This window comes from Nanorana parkeri, unplaced genomic scaffold, assembly GCF_000935625.1.
Source record: "Nanorana parkeri isolate BGI_ZX_2015 unplaced genomic scaffold, ASM93562v1 scaffold2703, whole genome shotgun sequence".
Taxonomy (NCBI): Eukaryota; Metazoa; Chordata; class Amphibia; order Anura; family Dicroglossidae; genus Nanorana; species Nanorana parkeri.
This window is the reverse complement of record NW_017308971.1, coordinates 108,415-114,030: the sequence shown is the minus strand read 5'-3', so window position 1 is coordinate 114,030 and position 5,616 is coordinate 108,415. Positions and strand designations below refer to the sequence as shown.

Below are 5,616 nucleotides of genomic sequence, written 5' to 3'. Positions count from 1 at the left end.
TTGGGTCTATAAGAGGGACAGTTGTGGAGGAGAGAGGGACGGAGGGGTTTGGGTCTATAAGAAGGACAGTTGTGGAGGAGAGAGAGACGGAGGGGTTTGGTTATAGAGAGGGACAGAGGGGTTCCAGATGTGACGGACATGTTGTAGGTCGGGTTTTTCCATCACGTATGTTGCAGAAAACAAGGTCACTTTTAGCCCAGAGACCAGCAGGTAGAGGCTCTCGGACGGCCCACGTTATAAATACCCGTCGGATCAATGTGTGGCGAGCATCAGGAAGACGTATTACTGGAAGGGGGATCTTTATATAGCGACATCCGATCCTCGCTCGGGGATATGTATAGAAAGGAGAATCCGGCATTACAGGAGCAATAGATACGCATGACGCGTCTCCACCAGAGAAGTCCCAGCGGGCAGGAAACGGCTTACCGGAGGAGAAGCTGATATTGCACCATCGGCTGTCCGACTCCTGGATCAGCTTTTATTTTAGAAAGCGGCTATTTCTGCCGCGGCTAAATCCGTCCTCCGCACTTAACTCCCATCAAAATTTAATGCAGCTTCTCTGGAAAGTATCGACTGAAATACTAGAAATGCCAGATAAGCAGGAGCCCGGCGAGTCTCTTCTAAGGTCATTAGGAGGACTCCGTGTATTCCCCACCAATAATCCCGCGTCTTAAAGGAGCACGCCGCTTCCCTGCGGCCAACAACTCAGAGCGCACGTCCACAATCACATTTTATTATCTTATTATTTCATCAAATCTATGCACAGCTTTATACACAGCTGCAGAAATCAGGCTTGCGGTGGGAGCGGCTTCTCCTCTGGAGTCGGCAAAACCATTGTTTGGGTAAAAACACTTCCTGTGTTCATGTTTTGGCTGTTACTGTAGCTGTAGTCCTTTCCTCCCCATCCTGACTGTCCCTGGCCCCGTCCCTTTCATCCATTGGATTTCGGTTCTTTCTATCATGGAGGTTGGGCATCACATGTGGGCAGAGGCATCCCGAGGGCGGGTGACACCCGGAGCGGACAAGGGGTGACACCCACGCTGTGAAGTCATCGCGCATGCGCGATCATCCAATTGATGCCTGCCGGCGGCCATCTTAGTGATGGACGCCGGCAGAGAGAGGAGGGGACGTTTACCTGGTGGGATGAGGTATGCCGCCGGGTCCCCTCTTCTCTCCTGACACGGTTGGGCTCTCGGTCCTTGACCGAGTGCCCGACTTTTCATAGGGGGTGACACCAAACTAACTGTCAGTCATTTTGGTGTCACTCCTCCAATGGTAGCACCCGGGTGCGGGCCACACACCCCTTGTGACGCCACTGCATGTGGGCGTGACCTAGGGCAGTCTGCATGCAAATGAGGCCTGTCTAGGAACGACCACTCCTCCAGACTGATACCCATCCATCATTTTGATATTTGCATAACTCCTCCCAAGAGCCAGCCCACTGCTTGTATCAGGACTGAGGGCTCTTGAGAGAAGTACTAAAGCAGGGTGCTGTCGTGTTTTCAGGAAGCTTTGTACCATACCCTGCCGGCTCCTCCCACAAGTAATGATCTGCCTGCATTGCATAGAGCAGCAAAGGGACCCAGTGATGACATCACCAAGTCTACAATAAGCTATGTATTGAAAATGGAATGACATTAGCATGTTGATGAAGGGGGGAGGGGAGGAACTGTGAACTGAAATTGCGGCAGGAAAATTGCTCTGCTAGGAATATAACAATCCGACCTGAGAGATCGAGAGCGAGAGAGAGATTGCCTCTATTAATATCATTTCCTGACGTCGTCAGCACTCCAGAACCAAAGTCAGCAGCGGGGCATGCTGGGTAACGATCAAGATGGCGTCACGCCTCGGCGAGCAGCAGCGGATTGGTGGACGCCGAGAGGATGATTTATGCCGTGCAGGAGCGGAAAATCCTTCAGCAGCAATTTCTACACCTCGCTCATCACGGACGCGGCGGAGACGGTCGGATAGTCCGGAGTTGGGGAGAGATTTATCAAGAAGGACAGGTGAGGAGACGACGCGGATTGTTAGAAATGACGCAAATCAGGAAATAAAAACAGAATAAAAAAGTAACAAAAAGCAACAAATTCTGCAAATAAAAAGTCATCACATTGTGCGACGATCGTCCTCTGGATTCCCTCCGGAGAGAGAAGAGAATTCCGCAATCATAACGGGATAAACTTTCCATTTGATTGTTGGGAAAGCTGCAAAATAATATAAAATAAGATTGCTTTCTGTAAATAGAAACGTTTCTGCAGAAAATAAATCTACGGAATGACACCGTTAGCGTCCCGTCACAGAGAAGTGGTACTGTGCAGAGTCCATACATACAGAATAAGAACAGATACTGAGAATGACAACCGGCATAGAGGACAAGAGAAGTGGTACTGTGCAGAGTCCATACATACAGAATAAGAACAGATACCGGGAATTCATCATACACAGTGAAGTGAGTCTCGGGTCTCGGAGTCGGCGGTGGGCTCATTCTGCCCTCTAGTGCCGGAACGCGCACACAGCAAAGGACAGTCGGCTCTCATGACATCCGGCAGGCCATGTGATTAGACTGACAGATAAAAGTTGAGATTTTATTGACGTCATGTGACTGAGAGCGATCCGGCCAATCACAGAACAGAGTCTAAATGACATCATTTTATACCGTTTTAAATCCAGAAAATAATCCATCATTGATCATTGAAGAGTCCATCTTATGCGATTGGAAACTTCTTATCGGTTATAGTTATCCTTCCCTGGTTCACCCCCCCCCCCATCAATATGATAATAAAACAATGTACAGAGATCTCCTCAATGGAAACCTCTTCCACGTGCTCAGGACCTCAGACTGGGCCGAAGGTTCACCTTCCAACGTGACAACGATCCTAAACACACAGCTGAGACAACACAGGAGTGGCTGAGGGACAACTGAATGCAGTCTGAATGCATTGTATTACGTGCTATGCTTGTGACGCTGGGCCAAAGGGCGGCAGGGGACCTCAGGAGGGTGTGGAGGGGTGAAAAGAATATATATATATACACTGTGTGCACAATTATTAGGCAAGTGAGCAAATCACCATTTTGATGCATATTGTCCAACTCCGAGCTGTATAAACTTGAATTCTTATTGGATGTCAGCATATCAGGTGATGTGTATTTGTGTAATGAGGGGGGCGTGGCCTCAGGAGACCAGCACCCAATATCAAGGTGCGCATAATAATTAGGCAGCTTTTCCTCAGGAGGGAAAATGGGCCAAAAAAAAAGAGATTTAACTGAAAAGTCAAACATTGTAGAAAGTCTTTCAGAGGGATGCGGCGCTCAGATATTGGGACGCGATCACAGATATTGGGGCGCGATCACAGAACCATGAAACCTTTTGTTGCAAATAGTCATCAGGGGCGCCAGGAACGTGCTGAGAAAGAAAGACGGGAATGAACTGCCAAAGATTTTAGAAGAATGAAACGTGAAGCTCCCGGGAACCCGTCATCCTCCAGCGCCGTCATATTCCAGAACCGCGACCTACCTGGAGGGCCCGGAAGTACCAGGTGTTCAGTGCTCAGAGACACGGCCGAGGCGAGGAAACCCGACCACTGAACACACGTCAGGACCGGGCCAAGAAATATCTGAAGGTTTTATGGACTGATGAGATGAGAGGGACTCTTGACGGACCAGATGGATGGGGCCGTGGTGGCTGGATCAGTACCGGGCACAGAGCTCCACTTCCACTCAGACGCCAGCAAGGTGGAGGAGGGGTGCTGGTGGGCTGGTATTAATAAAGATGAGCTGGTTGGGCCTTTTCAGGTTGAGGATGAGACTCAAAATCAACTCCCAAACCTCCTGCCAGGTTTTAGAAGACACTTTCCTCAAGCCGTGGTCCAGGAAGAAGTCTGAGCGTGATATGTATGCAGGACAATGCTCCATCACATGCATCCAAGTACTCCACTGCGTGGCCGGCCAGTAATGAATAATGACATGGCCGCCTTCATCACCTGACCCAAACCCTACTGAGGACTTGTGGCCTCTTCTTACCCGGAGATTTACGGTGAAGGAACACAATGCACCTCTCTGACCAGTGTCTGGGGGGCCGTGGTTGCTGCGGCACAAGAAGTTGATGGTCAACAGATGAAGGAACTGACAGACTCCATGGATGGGGGGCTGAGGACTGACAGACTCCATGGATGGGGGGCTGAGGACTGACAGACTCCATGGATGGGGGGCTGAGGACTGACAGGCTCCATGGATGGGAGGCTGAGGACTGACAGACTTCATGGATGGGGGGCTGAGGACTGACAGACTCCATGGATGGGGGGCTGAGGACTGACAGACTCCATGGATGGGGGGCTGAGGACTGACAGACTCCATGGATGGGAGGCTGAGGACTGACAGACTCCATGGATGGGGGGCTGAGGACTGACAGACTCCATGGATGGGGGGCTGAGGACTGACAGACTCCATGGATGGGGGGCTGAGGACTGACAGACTCCATGGATGGGAGGCTGAGGACTGACAGACTCCATGGATGGGAGGCTGAGGACTGACAGACTCCATGGATGGGGGGCTGAGGACTGACAGACTCCATGGATGGGGGGCTGAGGACTGACAGACTCCATGGATGGGAGGCTGAGGACTGACAGACTCCATGGATGGGAGGCTGAGGACTGACAGACTCCATGGATGGGAGGCTGAGGACTGACAGACTCCATGGATGGGGGGCTGAGGACTGACAGACTCCATGGATGGGGGGCTGAGGACTGACACACTCCATGGATGGGAGGCTGAGGACAGACAGACTCCATGGATGGGGGGCCGAGGACAGACAGACTCCATGGATGGGGGGCCGAGGACAGACAGACTCCATGGATGGGGGGCCGAGGACAGACAGACTCCATGGATGGGGGGCCGAGGACAGACAGACTCCATGGATGGGGGGCCGAGGACAGACAGACTCCATGGATGGGGGGCCGAGGACAGACAGACTCCATGGATGGGGGGCCGAGGACAGACAGACTCCATGGATGGGGGGCCGAGGACAGACAGACTCCATGGATGGGGGGCCGAGGACAGACAGACTCCATGGATGGGGGGCCGAGGACAGACAGACTCCATGGATGGGGGGCCGAGGACAGACAGACTCCATGGATGGGGGGCCGAGGACAGACAGACTCCATGGATGGGGGGCCGAGGACAGACAGACTCCATGGATGGGGGGCCGAGGACAGACAGACTCCATGGATGGGGGGCCGAGGACAGACAGACTCCATGGATGGGGGGCCGAGGACAGACAGACTCCTGTGGAGATCTACCCAGCTGCGTGAGTGACAGCTGGCTCTGCCAATCAGATGTCTTATAGAATATGAGGAAGTGAATGGTAAAGCAAGTGACTGTATTACCAGTAATGGCCAGCAGGGGGCGTATATGGACCCATTACTGTAAATAGAAAGTCAAAACTCTTTTTGGAGGGAGTGGAGAGGGACAAGAACCCCCATCAGGTTTCCTATTCCTTCCTGTGTCTTTGTTTTGGAAGATTCACCCTCTCTATTTGTCATGTGTCTGTTTTCACCCCATGTGAAACTGAAAGAAAAATCCCACATTTTGAGTTTACAACCAGGGATTTCCCCCTCACTT

The 5,616-nt window shown here is 51.9% G+C and overlaps 1 protein-coding gene across 1 annotated transcript in view; it reads right to left on the bottom strand.

Moving 5' to 3' along the window:
* Window positions 1–1,834: 1,834 nt before the first annotated feature.
* The window catches only part of PDP2 (pyruvate dehyrogenase phosphatase catalytic subunit 2), an 8,913-nt gene continuing 5,131 nt past the window's right edge, over window positions 1,835–5,616 (bottom strand). Inside the window, exon 2 of the mRNA XM_018574057.1 lies at window positions 1,835–1,846. The gene's annotated coding sequence lies outside the window, so the exon portion shown is untranslated. The remainder of the gene's footprint in view (window positions 1,847–5,616) is intronic.